This window comes from Silene latifolia, chromosome X (assembly GCF_048544455.1).
Source record: "Silene latifolia isolate original U9 population chromosome X, ASM4854445v1, whole genome shotgun sequence".
In the NCBI taxonomy this organism is placed as follows: domain Eukaryota; kingdom Viridiplantae; phylum Streptophyta; class Magnoliopsida; order Caryophyllales; family Caryophyllaceae; genus Silene; species Silene latifolia.
In genome coordinates this window covers 117,944,448-117,965,673 of record NC_133537.1, presented here as the reverse complement: position 1 = coordinate 117,965,673, position 21,226 = coordinate 117,944,448, and the positions used below count along the sequence as shown (strand labels likewise).

The following is a 21,226-nucleotide window of genomic DNA, read 5'->3' as shown; positions in this document are numbered from 1 at the left end:
GTCTCAAGCTTCCGGATCGACTTCTTCTTTGTGAGGATGTCTTTCATGTATTTCGCATAGGCCGGCACGTGATTGATTAATTCCGTGAAAGGAATTGAGACTTCTAAATTCTTCACAATTTCCATAAACTTTCCAAGTTGGTCATCAAATTTGGGCTTGGCTTGACGACTTGGAAAAGGAAGTCTAATCACAATGGGCTCCTTCTCCTTGACCTTGTCTTCATTTTTCTTTGAAATTTCTTCCTTTGATGATTCTCCATCTTTGGAGTTTTGCACAATTTCTTCCTTATCACTAGCTTCCACAACTTCATCCTCAACTTGCTTCTTCGGTGCTTCATACCTTGTAACACTTCTCAAGTGAATGGCACTAACCGTTTCATGTCTTGGGGGATTACTTTGAGGTGGTAATTGCCCCTTTTGTCTTTGTGAGCTTGAAGATGCTAGTTGAGTTAATTGGGTTTCCAACATTTTGGTGTGAGCTAGGATGTTGTTGATGGTGGTTTCTTTTGCTTGACTATCTTTTTGCATTTGAGTGAAAAATTCTTGTTGATTCTTTTGCATTTGAAGGACCGCTTTTTGAACATCAAAACCTTGGTCATTTTGTTGATTGTATGGATTTTGATTTTGGTAACCTTGGTTTTGGTTGTAAAAGGGTCTTTGATTTTGGTTTCTCATGGGAGGTGGGGTGTATGTTGTTTGAGGGTTTTGAACATTTTGGCTTTTGTATGAGAGATTTGGATGGAATTTGGTGTTTTCATTGTAATAGTTAGAATAAGGGGTACCACTCTTGTATGCTTGGAAAGCATTCACTTGTTCATTTGTTCCCCTACATTCACTTGAGTCATGTCCCAAAGTTCCACAATTCTCACATATCCCACTTGGGATTGATGAGGATGCCGTCATGGCATTAACATGATGCTTTGGTGATTTTGAGGCTTCTTCAAGTCTAGCCATAGCTTTTTCAAACTTCAAATTGATGGTATCAATGTGAGCACTAAGTTGAGCACCCAATTGAGTAACGGAGTCCACTTCATGCTTTCCTCCTCTAGTAGCCTTACGAGGTCTACTATATTGTGAATTATGGACCGCCATTTCCTCAATTTTGTTCCAAGTTTGATTGTCATCAACTTCGGTGAACATTCCATTTGATCCCATGTTGAGAATGTTCCTTGAATCTTCATATAGACCGTTCCAAAATTGTTGTACCAAGAACCACTCGCTAAGTCCATGGTGAGGACATGAGCGACAAATTCCCTTGAACCGCTCCCAAGCTTCATACAAAGATTCTCCATCCCTTTGCTTAAAACCCGTAATTTGAGCTCTTAGCATGTTAGTCTTTTCCGGTGGGTAGAATTTTTTGTAGAAAGCTAGAGCCAACTGTTTCCAAGAATCAATTCCGAGAGTGGCCTTATCAAGGCCCTTCAACCATTGTTTCGCGGTGCCAATTAGAGAAAAAGGAAATAAGACCCATCGAATTTGGTCTTGAGTTACACCGGTTTGAGAAATCGCATCACAATAGTCACAAAAGGTCTCCATATGAGAGTGAGGGTCTTCACTAGGCATCCCCCCAAATTGGCTCCTTTCGACTAATTGGATAAATGCGGATTTGGCAATGAAATTTCCGGTTAGATGTTGTGGTGTGGGAGTACCATTGGGTAGGTTCTCCTCGGTGGTTACGGAATGTGATGAAAACTTAGGCATTGTGGGTTGATTTTGTGTTGTATTTTGTGTTGGGTTCTCCTCACCTTCTCTTGCAAAAGGGTTGATGAACTCAATAGTTGGTTGAATATCTACAACCTCACTAATACTTCTCAAATTTCTCCTAGCAAGTCTTCTATTGGTTGTCAAAGTTCGTTCAATTTCACGATCAAAAGGTAACAAATCACCTTGTGACCTTCTAGACATGCAAAATATCAAACAACTCGAAAATAATTAGAACAAACCTTGAGGAGTTTTACTTCCTCAAGGCAAAGAAAGACACAACTAATAACAATATAAGAAAATCTAAATCAAGATAACACCGTCCCCGGCAACGGCGCCATTTTTGGTCGGACTATTTTCGGAGCTATATTCTATTTTTCGGAACAATTGTCGTTGGAAGCACCTAGACCAAAACACAATTTATAACTTCACAAACAACTCTACAATAAGTAAAGAGGCAAGTAAAGGTCGGATCCCAAGGGACGGGAATTGAAATGAGATTTCTATTGCAACTAGTGGTGTCTTAGGGGTGTCAAAATTAAGGTTGATGTAGAAGGTCACTAAACTAAATAGCAATGAAAGTAAATAAGCAAGATGAATTTAAAGGGTTGTAAACAATTGATAAAAAGCACTAGGGTGTCATGGGGTCATAGGGGATTCATGGGAATTGATCATACAAACATGTTCTCAAATTATAAGCAAGCAATTATTGTTGTGATGGATTGAGTTGGGTAATATCTTACAATCCTAGGAAAGTTTGGGTCCGGGCAAATCGATTAGATTGTACAACACCTACAAGTCGACTTAGTCTTCCCTACTCAACAACATGCATGGTCTAATGAGACTCGAGTTGGTTTATGTCTTACAAGTCTCATTGAAAAGATAGGTGATGGGTAAAAAAATGCAAGGATTCATAGGCTCACATTTCATCAAACATAACATGTGAATGAGTTGAGATCAAAACAAGCAAGCAAATAAACCATGAAAGCATATTAATTTAAGCATGAATCATTCCCCATGTTGGTTTCCCCTAATTACCCATTAACCCTAGCTATGGAACTACTCACTCATTATCATGTTGAACATGCTAGCAAGGTTGTCAATCATACCAACAAAGTGAAACATGATGAACAAATGAAAGTAATTAGCAATAATTAAAAAGGGATTAAGAGAATTATACCTACTAATGATTCCAATAATAAAGCAAAGAATAATAGAAGTACTTGATGCTTGATTGAGAGGTTGTCAATCTCCCAATAATAACCCAAATAATCTTCAGTTACCCAAAATAAAGGATGAACAAAAGAGAGATTAAGGAAATAAAACTTGTATTAAAACTTTATTAATTGTTGATTACAAAACTAAAGAGAGATTTGATTGATATTAACTACTCTAAGAATTGATAAGAAGAACATGCTCTTCTAATTAGACTAATGGGGTATTTATAGTGGAAATTAGGTGGATGCATTAGGGTTAACTAAGGGCTTAAATGACGATTAAGTCCCTACTTAGGGAAACGCCGGTATTTTCTGAAGGAAGGGCATCTTTCTTGAAGCTTGAAGAAACGGATTTGTGCTGTCTTGGAATCCGTGCGTCTTAGGCACGGGACGACCGGATTCAGGAGTCTCTGCCCGGGCGTCTTTGGGAGAAGACGGGCGTCTTCTAGGTGCTGCTGCCCGAGCGTCTTTGGTAGAAGACGCACGGATTGTGGTCCTGGGGGACGGGTGTCTTCAGGGGAAGACGGGCGGATTCTTTTCGTCAGTGTTTCTTCTTCTTTTCTTCCCTTTTCTTCATAAAATCCTTGGGGATTTCCTTGGGGATGCAAGGATCTTTCCTTATCATTGTCCAACTACTATAATATGTACAAAGGCCTTCTAATCTTGTCTCTCCTTGATGCTTGGTCATTGGATTCAATCAATTTAGTCTCATTTTGCCATGAAAATGCAAGGTTTGCACTCCTTTCCTACCAAGGACACAAAACCTCAAAGAATATGCAAAACAAAGAACTAAAGACAATAAATGACCCAAATATGCACTAAAAAGCATGGGAACAAGGCTAATTCGGGGACTAAATGTGCGCTAATTATGGTCACATCACTAAACCTAGCCTTACACTATGTGACTTGAGAAGAACAACTTTGTGCAAGGATTGGGCTTACTACCCAAGGCTATCCGGCCACCCACAAGAAAAATAGGAGTTTTCTCTTCTTTTTCAATTTTATTCATTCTAACAAATAATTATGCTGATAATTTTTCCCATATTCTCTCTAAATCTTGTGAAGAAAAATAAGAAAGAATAACTCACACATCTCTAATATTATTCCACTATTACTAAAAGTAGTAAACAATAATATTAGTCATATTTATAGGCTCATATTCTAATTTCTAGTACATAAATTAGTATATGTATTAAGGGTGATTATCTCGGTACAATTCCTTGAGGAGTAGATCCTACTATTGGGTCTAAATTCATCCTTGAAGCACTCGGATTTTTCGATGACTAATTTGGTAGGAGACCAATTAGTATAACCGTGTGACACCTCCTTTGTAAGTTGATTGATTTTCTTCTTACTTTGTTATTTTGTTATGCATGCATAAGATATTATTAGTTTTATGACTAAAATAAATTTTGATATAGTTATTAGAAACGTCTAATAAGAGATTAATGAATCCTTCACCGCTTAGGTACAATATCTACACCATCATTCATCATTATTATCAAGAACCGTCATCTACACCATCGTTCATCTTTCACCTCCGCCTTCTTTCTTTTAAGCGGGGTTTCATATCATTTTTGCCTCCGCCTTCTTTCTTTTCAGCGAGCCTTCATTTTTACGTCCTCGTTTTTTCTGTTCAGCAGGCTAATTTATTTTTGCCTCCGCCTCCTTTCTTTTCAGCGGGCTTTCGTCTTTTCGGTTCCCGACACAACAATCATCAATTCAGTCAAATGGACCCAACATTCTGCACAGGTGACCCAGTATCTTTGCAAACATCATCAGATATAACTTATTACGATACTTGACAACTACTCATCGTGAATCTACATCTTCATCCTAGCCTAAACTGAGTACCTAGACTGACTCAACATAGGTGGCTTCATTTGGACTTTGGTTAAGACCTATAAAACCGATAAGACACATCGTGGATGGCGATGATTTGGGTGGATTGAATCCTTATTCTGTAGAACTGCCTACGTCTTCGCATGGAGGGAAATCAAATCCGACGTAGTTCGATCAGGGTGGATAAAATAGTCATTTTCATTTATGTGTAACACTCCAAGGTTTCACCTAAGACATCATATTGTATCCCGTTCTAGCCTGTAAGGTACCGTCAAATCCCGTGTCAAGGGTCGGTAAAGAAGGCTGTGATTTTATGGGATGTGGAGCTTGGCAACAAAAGGCTTGAATAGTGGACCGTCATTCTGAAGGTTAGTTTTCTGGTGCTTAGGCCAGTGGTTTATGGCTTACATTGTGGTTGGAAAAGGTGTCTCGGATTTGACGAAACCTGAGTGCATATGGGTTGGAAAAATAATATGTGTTTAAATCTCCATGTCTGGACCCTAAAGGCTGGGTGTAACAACACGAGGACAATGGTGTTAGATTCTATAACCTCTAATTAGACTCCTCTAATTAGTTTCTAAATTACTCACTAATTTAGAGTATCAGATCTAGTTATATGCAATATGTAAATAAATGAAATAAGGAGAAAAACGGTTTTACCCTACAAAAGGTGGATCGAATTTTGGGCACAAGGTAAGACACCTTCCTAACCTTGTTTTTGAGCATAAAAACATTAGGATGATCCTCCAAAAACCAAAGTTCCATATTAGAAACTCTCCTCTTAGTTGCACCCAAGACTATCCCATAACACTAATAACATCATTAACTAGATAATATTACTAGTTACCTTAAATATTAAATCTAATATTCATTTTATTACTACCATAGTAATTTTGATGTAAATATTAGAGTTCTAGAATAAATTTGAACATAAAAACCATTTTTATGAGAGAGGGTCTCTTAGAGAGATAGGCATAATGATAAGAAATGAAAAATGAGAACATCACATGTAGTCATAAGGGAGGGGGTGACCGGTTTTAGAGGAGCATGAGGGAGGGAAAATGCGTTTCCTTTTGCTTTTTGTCTTACCCAAAATACTAGGGTAGGACCCTAGGGTTAAGCATGCTATTAGTGTCTTCATGATGTTCTTAAGCATAAAATAAGAACAAAATCAATCCCCACTAATCACCCTAAAAAACCGGTCCAACACTTAAAATGGACATCCATATTATCTTTGTCATTTGTCATTTGTAATATGTTGTGACATGTGACATGTAACATGTCATTAGTAATATAAATGCATATTTAATTAATTAAATATCATTATATATCAAATAAATTACTTTTAACAAATTGACAAGTAATTCACAATTACATGTATATAAAATGGATCACATTAAGTCTAGTTAATATAATCTACAACATTTTGCAATTATGTTTAACTAATTACTCTTATCTCAAATGTTTCATAAACATTAATCAATTTTAGTAATATAACATATTAATTACTAAATTGAATCTTATTTAATCAAATTACAATAAGATATATAACCCTCACTCATTGATAAAAATTTGTTTAATTTAAGGATTTAATTAATCTGTATCGACATACAATTAATTAACTTATCAGTTAAGAGAATTGTCCTATAGGTGTGACCTTAAAGGATCAACTGATCACCACCGTCAAACGACAGTAACGTCAAAATTTTGTCAGCCAATCATTACCGATTAATGTTGATCAGTTGACAATATATTGAATCATCGCTTTTGTATTCTTTTTATAAGATTTAATATGTGATCGCACTATTGTTGAGGACACATACTCCAACAATCCCCCACTTGTCTGAGACAAGTGTGCGTCACCAATTCTCTTGTCCTATTACTATCTCCCACTTAATAAAAGGTGTCTCGCAGGTCGTACTTGCATGTGATCATATCTAGAGTGGTTTCCTCGATCTGGAGAGTAACCGTTTGACCGGAATTATCTGCCGTAGATACCTTTCGAGCGTGGCCACGCATTTCCAGTTCACTACTCCTCGAGTGGCCCTGAGATTTATATAACCCTGACAAGGGGGTGGACAATTTCTATCTAACTGTTCCCTTCGAATACCACAACTCATCATGACCCAAAAGAGGCCCATTTGCACTCCATATTCGGAAGTCGTGGAGCAAAAATCAAAGTCAATCAGAAACTGTGTCACCTTGGGCGAACAGTCTCTAGTCAAAGAATAGACTCAAAATAATACTATAGTAGCTCTCGGCAGGACCAGGCTATATGAATTACAAGAACTCTATAAACGGTCACTGCCCGACAGAGTGTCCCATATAGTCTGCCTATGTGATCGACTAGTCATCTCATATGACCCTATGGCACTTGAACTTGCCATCAATCGACTCACACTCTAGTCTGTTGGGGACGTCACGTCATATAAGTGACTAGGGGCCAATACTATGTTAATCCAGTTCACTTTAATAGGGTTCAATGTTGTCTTTACAACGATATAACAAAGTAATAAAAGAGTTTAAAATAAAACTCAAACGATGAATGTATTATCATATATTTAAAATTAATACAATATCAATTACTACATAATCTATAATCCATATTTAATTTTGTATATAATCGTACATTTCAATTCAATTGAAATGACATGACTTATCATGTTAAGCCTATGAGAAGACCTTGGTTAACAAATCTTAGCAACATCTTGCGCCTTACTTAATCTCATTATATACTATTTCCCTTTGTTATCTATAATCTTGTATTATAAAACCTTTTGAGCACGTGTCTAGATCCAATATAGACATAGGCTATCTTGCCTTAGGATAGCTCCCACTGTCCTCACAGTGTGTGGGATTCATCCTTTTTTCATATCTCATAGTTGCAAGTGTACTCAAGGGATCAACCGATCACCACCATTAAACGACATTAAGGTCAAACTCATTAGTGCTTATTGAGTACTAATGGATAGACTATATGGATATATATTGACTTTCATAAAGATTCGATTTTAATTTCTCGTCATACTCCAAGTATACAAAGTATAAGAATAGAGATACATCTTAGGATAATAAATTAATCCAACAGCGGAAGCAAATGGATTCAATTTCTCCATGTTCAATACTTTTGAACTTGTCAAGATTCTTATTAACATAAGAATATTAACTTTATGCTAATATCCATCAAACTGGATATCTTAGAGATGTATTATTCTTCTCCTAAGTCTTTCATCACTCACAGTGATCAATATGTCATTCACATATAAGACTAATAATACTACCGTACTCCCACTAAACTTCATGTATAAGCAATTCGAGAAAGGTTTATCACATGATTGAAACATACCATTCAACTCCTTGACTTCTACTTAAGATTTCTTCTTATGTTCGTATCCTACCTTAGGATAGTTGTGATTTACAAAACTCATGCAAGATGGTTTTAAAATCCAACAGTCAAATAATATTATCAAATCTGATTTAACGAAGCGTTGCAATTGGTGTAAACCTCTTACCACCAATCAACCAAGTTATGGAAACATCTTAATGTTTATATTCAGTTCGGACTTTTGCGGAGTTGAAACTAGATAAAGCACTTTAATAAGTTACAGGTTTGTTACTTTCAAAAAATAACATAACTCCTGTCCACTTAGGTTTCGAATCAATATTTACTGATTTTGACCAAGAAAGACCATTTTCCTACGTCTTATCTTCAGTTTGTGGCTCTTGAACATTATCTCTCACTATGACTTTAAGAAATTTTCCTCTTTTATTTAATAGACAGCATCACGAGCAACAAACCCTTTGTTCTCGTGATCATGTAGGAAGAGAGAGCACATGTTTACAATCGAAACAAGCTAAAATTTAGGTACTATGCCTAACCATGTCTCATATGAAAAGTAGATGATTGCTTTAACCATGTTTTGTTTTAGTGGAAAATTTAAATGCCAGACAAATTTTATAACAGAAACTACCTCCAACTATATTGTAAAGATTCAATCATATCGTAATGAAAGTGAACTTGTGATACTATATCACACTCTTTTTGGTGCAGATAAAAGTCTTCACTTTATTGTTCCCCATTTCAACAAAGTACTAATACTTTGGATTTATAATCTCTAGCTTTTGATACCTTTTAAACATTCATTGAACTTATTCAAAGAATTTCTCTTCTTACCTCATTAAGTGGATACCAAGTATCTACCTAGTTCGTTGGTAAAAGAGATGAAGAAGTAATAACCTTTTCTGATTGAAATTGTATTCGACCATGCACTTCAAAGTGTAAATAGGGCGAATATCTTGCACTATTCATAATCTTTTCAAGAACAAGTCATGACTTATCTTGTTTTGAATACAATATTCGCACACACCAAAAATTTCTCAATCAAATGGTTTGGGAGACTAGTCAAAACTAGTTTATAAATGCGATTATCAATCGAGAATTGAGAAATGATAGGGGTCACCAACTTGAGTCTTGTATATATGACATTTATTTCTAGTTTGAATATAATTACCTTGATTTGTATGGTCTCACCATAAACTTAATCGTGGTATGTAAGGGCACAACACTTGTTTTAATTGCATAATAGAGAAACCCTTTGTGTTTTATACAAAAACTTGAATTATGTTCTTATTTAGACTTATTGTACATCTTAACAATTATTGAGTTACATTTCAAAACACAAAACTAAAAAGAGTACACTACAACATTCTTGCTAGTCGTCACACGCTAATACCAAATATTATGATGAAATCCACAAATTTGTATCAAATACTCATGATGTGGTAATTAGCAAGAATGCAATGTCAATGTCATAAATATTCAGGAAGGAATATGTTGGAGTTACACGACCACCTTACTTGATCTTTACTTACTTAGGGTTTATCTCTATTTTAGTGTCTAACACCTTCTCTTTCGAGCCTAGTTCTATCATTAACAATTAAGATAAGTACTTACTTCTTATTGCTCCCACTGACTTCAAGAATTTCTACATGATGAAGACTTATCTTCATATAAATTCCTAGTCAATCTTTCACAAGGGTTAACTCGATTGTGGTATTTGGTTAAGCAAAATTTCTAACAAATTAACTTATCAATTTAACATTGTCATGTTCTTAACAACTTAAGTGCTTGATGACAAGTGTTTAGGTTGAGCAATAAGACTTTTAAACCGTGAATGCATAGAAGATATTATCAAAATATATTTTGACTAATCATTACTTCTATTCATACTTCTTCACAAGAAATCATACATAGGCATGTTAGGAATTTAAGATGCTAATCTTATATGACATAGGACAACTCCTATGGAGTTCTATGGAATTGAATGATTCCTATGGAGCTAGCCCAAGCCCTATTTAAACGGTTCAAATGAGGCTTTTAGAAAAGAGATTCTATTTGTCTTTAGCTATAGTGGTTTAATGGAGACAAAAGTTAAATTCGAAATGACACCGTATATGTCAAGGAGCAAAGATATAGAACAAATTTAAACAACGAAATAGTGGGAAAACTAACATTCATCGTAATATATGAAAACTTGTAGCAAGTTTTAGCATTTATATAATGACCTCCACCCAATTATATAAACGATTCCAAGACGAAAATTCATACTAGCTCGATTGTGGGACAACGGTCCCTCTACAACCTTTACTAATACAATTTGGTGGGTTAACTCGTTTAACCTATTCTACACTTAGAACTCTTGATCGATGAAATTACATTAAGTTCATCTTTAGCCTGAACCTTTGGGACAACGATCCCTCTAATACTTTCGTTGAGATCAACCGAATTTCGAAATGTAATAACATCTTATTACCCCACTTACCCAACGTTAAAAGAAAGCACCCCGGTATAATATTTCAATACCGCACCCTAATGAAATTGGGATTCATGAGTTCCTACTATTTGGTAAGGCTAAGTCTCAATTTTTAGAAATGTGAAGGTCTTGTCAATTTATTATCTATCTCTTTTAAGTGAACTAAATTAGTGATCTATCGATAATTATAATTGACAAGGTCGAGAACTCGATATGAAAAGATATGCATGTGATGTTATTACGATTTGGCATGCATGCAAACATATAAAATAGAACATGTAAAGAAAAGCAATTTCCTAGTATGGCCTTTCCTAAAATAGAAAATATAATAATCAATTACATATTCGGAAACCAACTCCTTTGGTCCCTTGAACTTCATGTGACACGCCTCCCAAGAAAACACCGTCTTGATCGGAACTCCTTTCCGAATGGCTCCGTCTTTAGGAAACTCCGGAATTACAAAATAATAATAAAATACATAGCTATTCCTATTATACATTTGTAATAAAATACATCTATTAAATTACAAAACGATGATGTGAAATCACATTAAAATTACAACTAAATCTATATTCCCTTACATTACGGGTAATACCAATTAAAAACTAAAGCCATACTAAGACAAAATACATGATTCAAAATTTCATAAATGTAAATGACATACATCTATAAAAAAATGCAGCATTATATATGTATTCAACATGCAAAAATGAACGTGCCAAATCGCCTTACTAGATTATATCGTATATCACTTTGGTTTTATGAAAATGCGTGACTTTTAACTCATTAAAATCACCAAAATAATACTTAAATCAAATTTAAGCCCAAGTTAGTTACCCTAACTGTCTTAGGACTCAAATATTAGTCCACACTATGATTTGACAATAATCTAACTTGGTTTAACATTATTGCTCATTATAATTTTATTACTCTTAACAATTAAGAAATAATTCTCAATAAATCATAAAAATTTCAAAAAATTTGAAATCAAAATTTTTTATATTCTGGAATATGACTAAGATCCCAAATATTCAATAAAAATTGCTCACAAAGCATTTTTAATTTATTTCATGAATAAATAGCATAAATCATAATTTTTACAACTTAATTCCAAATTAATCACAAAAATATGAAAAATTCAAAATCAAAATTTTGAACATACTTAAAATAATTTCTAAATCCTGGAAAAAACATAAATCCAAGCCAAAAAAATTTCGAATTTAATTTTATGACTAATAAAGTTGCCTTTTATCGATTTTATCACATAAAAATCAATAAAAACGCAAAATTAACAAAATTAATTTTTCCATTTTCACATATGATGTTCTAAATGTGTGTGCAACTTTGTGAAAACATTTCATGCCATAAATGTTGTTTTAGCTATTTTTAGCTAATATAATCTCGATTTATTCTATTTTAATCATTAAAATCATAAATCATGCAAAATTAATCACATTAACCTCAAATTTTACATATAATAAGTAAAATATGCATATGAGATCATTTTAAAATTTCGTGGTCAGAAACATCATATAACTATTTTTAGTTATTAAATAACCATTTTACTCACTAAAATGTTATTATTATCCAATAAATTATAAAAGTGAGCAATAAAATTCCATAATCATCTAAAATGACCTAAAAAATTTTAGGACCATAATGTATACATGCATGGAAAAATTTTGTGCATATATTATAGAAACACAAATTTTCCGGTTTTTATTGTAGTCATCTAATAACTCGTAAAAAACTCAAAAAACTATTTGCATGCAACAACAAAGCTTTGATACCAATTGTTAGATTCTTTAACCTCTAATTAGACTTCTGTAATTAGTTTCTAAATTACTCACTAATTTAGAATAATAGATCTAGTTACATGCAATATGCAAATAAATGAAATAAGGAGAAAAATGGTTTTACCCTTACAAAAGGTGGATCGAATTTTGGGCACAAGGTAGGACACCTTCCTAACCTTGTTCTTGAGCTTATAAACATTAGGATGCTCCTCCAAAAACCAAAGTTCCATATTAGAAACTCTCCTCTTAGTTGAACCCAAGACTATCCCATAACACTAATAATATCATTAACTAGATAATATTACTAGTTACCTTAAATATTAAATTTAATATTCATTTTATTACTATCATAGTAATATTGATGTAAATATTAGAGTTCAAGAACAAATTTGAACATAAAAACCATTTTTATGAGAGAGGGTCTCTTAGAGAGATAATGGTTTCGTAGGTTTTTAAACTCGTCGTCAAAAGTTACCCAACCAAAAAAATATTTATAACTTCACCAACTACTCTTAGTAACGAGGCAAGTAAAGGTCAAATCTCAAGGGACGGGTATTGATGTAGGATTTTCAATTGTAAATGGTCGTGTCTTAGGGTGTCACAATTTGGGGTTGAGATAGGAGATCAATTAAAACTAATCAACAATAAAAATAAAGCAAGGTAGATAAAATGAAGATGTAAACAATTGATTAAAAGCACTAGGGTATCATGGGTTCATAGGGGAATGCATGGGAGTTGATCATACAAACATGTTCTCGAATAAGCAAGCAATTATTATTGTGATGGGATCGAGTTAGTGTATATCTTACAATCCCTAAGAAGGTTTGGGTCCCGGAGCCGAATCGATTAGATTGTACAACACCTACAATTCAACTTAGTCCCTCATGTTCAACATTATGCATGGTCTAATGAGGCTCGAGTGTGTTTATGTCTTACAAGCCTTATTGAAAAGATAAGTGATGGGTACAAAATGCAAAGATTCATAGGCTCGTATTTCATCAAACATAACATGTGCATAAGTTGAAATCACAACAAGCAAGCAAATAAATTATGTGAACATATTAGATTAAGCATGAATCATTCCCCATGTTGGTTTCCCCTAATTGCCCATTAACCCTAACTAAGGAAACTACTCACTCATGATCAAGTTTAACATGCTAACAAGGTTGTCAATCACATTAACAAGGCAAAAGATGATGAATGAATGAAAATGATTAACAATAATTAAAGCAAGGATTAAGAGAATTATACCTATGGAGATTCCAAAATAATAATGCAAAGAACAATAGAAGTACTTGATGATTGATAGAAGGTTGTCAATCTCCCAATAAACCCAAATGATCTTCTAATTACCCAAAATAAATGATGAACAATAGAGAAATTAAGGAAAGATTAAGTATTGAGATTTGTATTAAGACTAGATTAAGAGTTAATCACAAGATTAAGGAATGATTACTAATTGATTACAACTTGATAACTAGATGATTAAGAGAGCATGCTAATCTAAGTAGTACAATGGGGTATTTATACTAAAGATTACGTACATAAATTAGAGTTACTAAGGGCTTAAATGACTATTAAGTCCTTAATAAAAGTTGAGGAAATGATCCTCTCGAAGGAAATGAGCATCTCCGTTTTGCTAGTCTTGCCATGATCCGAGCGGCTTGAAAACAGGCACGGGCTCTCTGGGGTACGATCCGAGCGGACTGTCAAGTGAGATGCTCGGATCTTCTTGCTTCAGGACAAGTGTCTTGGTCACAGGACGCTCGGATGGTGGTGGGGAGACGGTCGGATCCTTTGTGATCCGCTCGGATCCCTTGGCAGACAACATTTCTTCTTTTCTTCCTTCATAATTCGCGAGGATCAATCCGGGGATGCAAGGATCCTTTCATCATTGCCCGTTTTACTTCATTATCTACATAGGCCTTCTAGTATCGTCTCCCCTTTGATGCTTGGTCATTTGATGCTATCAATTTAGCTCCATTTCGCCATGTAAATGCAAGGTTTGCACTCCTCTCCTACCAAGGAAACAAAACTTTAAAGAATATGCAAAATGGGAAACTAAAGATAGTAAATGGCCCAATTATGCACTATAAAGCATAAGAATGAGGCTAATTCGGGGACTAAGTGTGCTCAAATATGAGTTACATCAAACATCCCCAAACCAAACCTTTGCTTGTCCCGATTAAAGAGGTGATAAAAACTAGGACCCTTATTCAAACTAACCTACTAATATAGCCGATGTGAGACAATTAGCGGATCTCACTCCGCCCCTTCAACTCACAATAAGACAACCATGAGGTAGGATGCCTTTTTGCAAGGCAAGGTGGGGCTTGCCAAAATGGCGATACATCCAATCATTGAAGCACTCAAATCAAGTAATGGATGCATCTACAAAAATGAATAGCCACTTTGCTCATCTAAGTGGCGGAAATTATCTACAAGGGAAGAAATCTAAGGGTACACATTCCATCATAGATACGGTTTCTTCGAACCACTAAGCCTAGAAAGATACCAATAAATCACCTCCAAGTTGTGTCAAGTTAGGGTACCTTTGTCCTCAATCCTTAAATGCTTTCGTCAAGAGTATGCTCCCTATGGTGTTAGAAACACTGGAGGATCGCGGAATTCCCCTTCTTGCCTAGACAAGAAGAAGGGTCGTCCCCTCTCTACCATGCACAAAAGTGGATCCGATAGAAAAGGGATCAATAGATTTTGAGTTTCATGTGGGAGTTTGCTTTTTGTTGTTGTTATTCCCCCAACTTTCTTGTGGCATTTGACATTTGAGAACAATTTCTTTTTGCCATTTCTTTTGATGTTTGGCATTTCAACGCTTGACAATTTTAACTTTTTCTTGCATTTTCTTTTGAACATTTTCAAAGCTACCCCATTTATAGTGAGGGTGCTTGTATTTGAAGCATAGGAGTTTTCATTTTTGTTACTCCTCTTTTCTTTTGATGCAATTGCAAACTTTTTGGCTTTCATTTCAATTCTTGAACTCAAATTTGAACAATTTTTGTGCCAATTCCCTTTTTGATGACAAAATGTGGTTGAACATGAATGATGGTTGCATGGTTTCAAGGGTCACCTTGGAATAAACAGTAGCCAAGGAGTTATCACACCACAAGGTACTCTTGACTAGGCCTTAATCCATGGGTCAAAGGATACTAGCATGACACATCCTAGGGTGTTTTAGAAGTATTCTGACAAGCAAAGTCTCAAGAAGAAATAGTATCTACAAGGGCCTTATATACACTTGTCAAGTTTCCCAAATAGATGCTTTCACAAAATTTTTCCTAAATGCAACTATATGCCATGATGCAACTAACATTTAAACATCCTAATGCATATGCTTCTACTAACTAGTATGCCATATAATCTAAATGCAATCCTATAATCAGATTGTTTATACCGCATCAATCAAAATAAAGCCACATAGTCATTAACATAAAGAGGAAAAAGGAGATTAGAAATATCATACCATGCGGTCTTTAATATCTTCATGTCTCGGATGTAGCGTAGTCGATTAATGTGAAAAAGGATAAACAAACAAGCAAACAAACAAGTATATACAATATATACAATTCTAAACTAAAAAGGAATGAACATGTTTTTGATTTTTTCAATTTTTCAATTTTTTATGGTTTTTGATTTAATGAAATAAAAAGACATGTTTTTGTATTTTTCAAAAAATTTCAATTTTTATCATTTTTGTTTTATAAAAGTCATGTTAGAATTTTCCATCCCCACACTAGTATGGGCATTGTCCTCAATGGCCAATACGATAGGAAATTATGCAAGCTATATGAAAATGCATGATTCCTAAGCTAAATGCAAACTATATGATATATATATATATATATATATATATATATATATATATATATATATATATATATATAAAAAAGTGAATGCAACCTAAGCTATGCTATATGATGCATGAATTTTTGTTTGGTTGGAGAGCATAATTTAAATTAACTCCCAATGCATATGCTTGAACTTCCCCAAACCAAGTGAGACACTATTTCTAATGTCAAAAATGGGGGAGTTCATGCACAAAAATGCTATGCATGAATCTAAAATCGTCATTTTGGATTTTTCATGATGTCAACAATAAAAGACACCTCAATGAGACCGACGTGGGAGTCCTCTAAGTGTTGCTAGGACTCGAACTCATGATCAAGATACAAATTTAAAACCAATAGAAATGAACAACGCTAAAAGAGGTGTAGGAGACTCACAATGTATTGTGATGATACGGTAGTTTCTGTACCAAAAATAAATACCTAGCTACTACTAACAGAAGTCAGCGGTAAGTAGGGTCGATCTCCACAGGGAGGCGGTTTACTATCTACTTGTCTATCCTATCTGTCTAATGTCACTATTTGGGGGTTTTGATTGTTGAACTAAACTAATGAAACTAAGGCAAGAGAGAGAGAAGTAAGAGAATTTAACAGATAAAAGAGATAAATATGCTAGGAGTCGGTCTACCGTGGCAGCTACACTATCGGGTCAACTGAGTCGATTAAACTATTGATAAGAAGAGCTATGGTCGTCACCTTTCGGTCCTTAAACCGCCCTAGGGTCTCCTAACTTAGCTTTCGCCCTAATTAGGTATTACCTATTGTAATTAAGCAAGCCTTCCTTCCAATCTTTCGATCCGTGTCAGGGTTAACTAGATAAATTGGTCTCCTGCATGCATTCATTCAACCTAATAACAATTAAATTGCCTAATACAATTCTTATCGCAAGACTAATCTAATCAAGTCGATCCTAACATATTACTACCACGGCTTCCCTAATCCTAACATACTAAGGGGAATTAGCTACGCATAATTAAATAGAGAACAAGAAATAAAGAAGAAGAAACAATAAACATTGAATTAAAGAGAAAAAAGGGAAGGAAGAAATACTGAATTAGATCCTGTAACACCCCGTATTTTATTAAGATGGATAAAATTCTTTTAATTGCTATTTTGAATTTAATTACATCATTTAACGATTTATATATATATGCTTAGCTAATTAATTAATTTCATCATAATTCGATACGTTAATTTTAATAATCATTAATAAGTTTATTTAAAGTTAGTTCGAGTTTATTGAAATTAGTTCGAGTTTATTTATTTAATAATTTCCGTTTCTTTACGAGTCCTTATGAAAGTTGTTTTAAGTGAACCCGAGATGGATTTTGGGAACAAAACCGTCCAATTAGCTATTTTGAGCTTATTTCACTAAATTAGCAATTTTTATTAATATCCGTTAGTTTTGTAAAAATCGCTAATAATTCCGATTCAAACTGATATTGTATTATTTACGTTAACTAGCTGAGTTTATTTTATTTTCACTCATTAAATTTATTTATTATTGATTCCGTTTTATTACTGAAACTTTTACTTAAATCGGTTAAATTTAACTCGAAACGGTTTTAATAACGATCGAAGTTTCTTAACGACGAAGAAACGTACGTATAATAAATAGCAAAGCTAGCAGGTCATTGCTCATTTATAAACAACGACGCGTCTTCTTTCCTTCTTCTTCCTTCTTTTTCCTTCCTTTTCGTACCTTTCTTTGAATTTTGATCTGTTAATCGACGTCGGTGCTTCGTTCCTTATCCGTTTTCAACTATTTTTATTCCATAGCGCTCCTTTCGTCGTTCTCGTCAATCCGTTGTAAGTAAAATTCATTTTCGTTATGTATTTTTACAAACCCATTTATATTTTCAGCTTTATTTATTATAAGACGGTTGTATGTACTAAAATAGACGGTCTGGTAGAAGATTTGTTAGTATGTTTTATAGTTGAGACGGTGTATAATTATATATAGGGATCCTTATGGATGTTAATTAGTCAGTTGTATAGTTGAGACGGTGTATACTGATATGTGGAGATGATTGAGACGGTGTATACTGACCTCTAGGGATCATTTGGGATGCTAGCTAGTAAGTGGTATATTTAAGACGGTGTATGCTGACATGTATGGATTGTTTTGGGTGCTAATTGTTGTCTTTTATATTTGATACGGTGTATACTTGACATGTAGGGTTTGTTTTGGGGGGCAGTTTGGGATGGATAAATGGTGCCTTTCGGACTTTTTAGGGCGTAAGAGTGACTGATGTTGGACGGTTTCCTGTGTATTTTTGGGACCGCTATAATGTGTTGAGTAGGTCAATTTCGTGGGGTGATGAGGGACTATTTTAGGACTGTTTTGAGGTCTCTTTGTGCAGGTTTTTCAGAGTTGTTCATGGATTGTGGTGGGGTTGTTTTGGGATGTTCTGTTGCAAGGTTTTGGGACTATTTTAACGTGATTGAGTGGGCTGATTTTAGAACAGTCAAGCATGGGTTTTAGTGGCTGAGATGGGTAGTTGTTTAGGTGGAGTGTTGGAGACAATTGGGCCTTGTGTAGCTTAGCAATGGCCTGGCCGTGGCCTGGCAAAGGGCCTAGCTAAGTCACGAGTTTGAGGTCATGTGTAGTTGGTGGTTAGGCCGAGTTTGAGGTTGTCATAATAACTTTTGAGCCGTGTCCATAAATTGTTTTGACGCTAGTTTGGTTTATTTAATATATAATTAAATTAATTTCCGTCTCATATTTTATATAAAGATAATTCGTTAATATCGTCCTTTCACATAATTATTTTAGGTGGCTCATATGTGGTTGAAGATGAAGAGTAATTTTGGGTTTTAGAAGCTTTCTCAAGTTTATTGCTTGTCTCTTTGCTAGCTTAAGGTAACTATTCCGAGTTACTCGACGAATTAATGTCACATAAGTAGTAAATGTGGTGCTTGTTGTTTGTTAAGTGTTTAGGTGATTGATAATGTTTTACTTTCATTTTTCACATGATAGAAATTGGAAATAGCATGAGAATAATATAGCGATAAAATTTGTAATTTGGGCCAAAGTAGGCCAAGACTCGAGTCACGATTGACCGAACGAGTTTGGTCAAGCTAGGTTTAAACCAGTCAGCCTCGATTTGACCGATGACCCGTCGCGGGACTCGGGTCGAGGGTTTGTCTTTGAGGTGAGATTGGTTGTTATTGGAAATTTCATGTTATGTCTTGATAATTGTAATTATCATTTCACATGTTGGTTGTTGGATGAATTGGCTGCCTTATACTTCAGTCTTGTTGCCTCTTTGCCATTTTAGTTTGTTCTCATGAATTATGAAATTAACGGTTAGCTGGAGTTTGGATTATTATTGATATTGAGGATATTGTTGGATTGTTCTGCTGAATAGACATTTATATAGCCTTTCACATGATAGAATGTTAGCATTTATGTTGGTAAGTGGGACTTTCTCGCCTCTCTATGGTTAAGTGGGTGTCTTAATTGACTTGTGTGGTGAGTCGTGTGTGGTGTGGGCTAAAGTATTCAAGTCAGGGACTAGCGGGACTAGGTCCTAGGTGAGTATTTCGGCCTTCATCATAGATAGGTCTTTATAGTCTCCGACGAGTATATGTTCAACTTGCTTGATAGCCTTTGTGTTTCTGACTAGTGGATTTATATCCAAGTTGGGGCATGACCTCGGTACTTATTTTGATAGTATGGGGTCAGCTTAAGTACTAGCCAACCCTTCGGTGGTGTCCTTAGGGTACTCACTTCACTTTGTTTTAAAAAAAAGTTGTGGGTCTTGGGTGCGGTGGTGTGTATCCGCATGTCTAGGTCTGCGCATATTTTAGGCTAGGGTTGTGTTGTCTCTTGGCCATGTTTTCTTAATAGTAACCGCTGAGCCAAGATACCGGTTCGATTACCTTCCCTACCTCGTGGTATAGACTCGAGTTACAAAGTGACTATTGACGGTACTAAGAACTTATGCCTGTCTTTGATATATTGCCCTTTCTTGTTTGATGATTCTATGAATCATAGAAGGTGAGATGCAAGCCGGCTATGGTTGATAGAGTTTGGATTCCTGGATGTTATGTGACTCACATGATAGTGTAGCTTGAGTCGGTCTAGTATTCACATGCTAGGACTATGTGTTGTTATATTGTTGTTCACATGATAAGCACGATTGTCTAGCATCTATATGCTAAGGCATTGTGTGATTCGTATTCATATTCTTATGTTTACATGTTATATTAATTATGACATTTCGTGGGCCGGGAGAACTCCCTGAGTTACTCCCCACTGACTGTGGCTTTCGTATTTGTATAAAATGCGAATGACAGGTAGGTGATGCATATATGGGGTACATGGACGAGCTAGCGAGCAAAGTAACCTTGGGACCTAGACTGGTTTTATTTTATTGTGACCCTTAAACCCTTTTTATGTCACATACATTTTAGGGACATATGTCTCCCTTTCTCATATTTGGTTTATATAACTTTGTTTCACGACTTTAACGATGTTTCATTCATGAGATTTATTTTGGACCTTGCATGTTTGACACCTTCCCTTTTGGATATCTTTATAACAGGTTCAGGTTTTAAAAATTACAGGTTTTTACTATAATGAACCTATTACAAACATATCCATGCAGTTTTATTCTAGAATTACGTGTTTACTTTTCCGCAATAAATGAGGGTGTTATAGTTGGTATCAGAGCATATTTGCTCCCGACGCACGTTTGTGCACCCCAATATAAATAACTTGACCTTCAAATAATAAACTTGAGAGATGGGTAGGATGGGTAGATTTAGGATCTTATGTTGTAGTCTCTTTGTGTTTGCTCTTTGTTAGGTACTAATCTGTTTGTTGATTGTCATTTAATAATTGTTGCGTTCTTAGATCAATGACCGTGAGCTTATCTATAGCTAATGGAGTTATTACCCTTATTATAAACAAAATTTTGAACTAAAGGTTTTGAAAATATTTTAATGTTTTTCACTGGTTTTAACGTCAATTAGTGTTAAAGCTTGTTA

The 21,226-nt window shown here is 34.9% G+C and overlaps 1 non-coding gene across 1 annotated transcript; it reads left to right on the top strand.

The window, feature by feature from the left end:
• Positions 1-1,221: 1,221 nt before the first annotated feature.
• LOC141625783 (small nucleolar RNA R71) lies at positions 1,222-1,328 on the top strand. The gene has a single exon (XR_012535538.1). It is a non-coding gene; the product is annotated as a small nucleolar RNA R71 (small nucleolar RNA).
• The last annotated feature ends 19,898 nt before the right edge of the window (positions 1,329-21,226 follow it).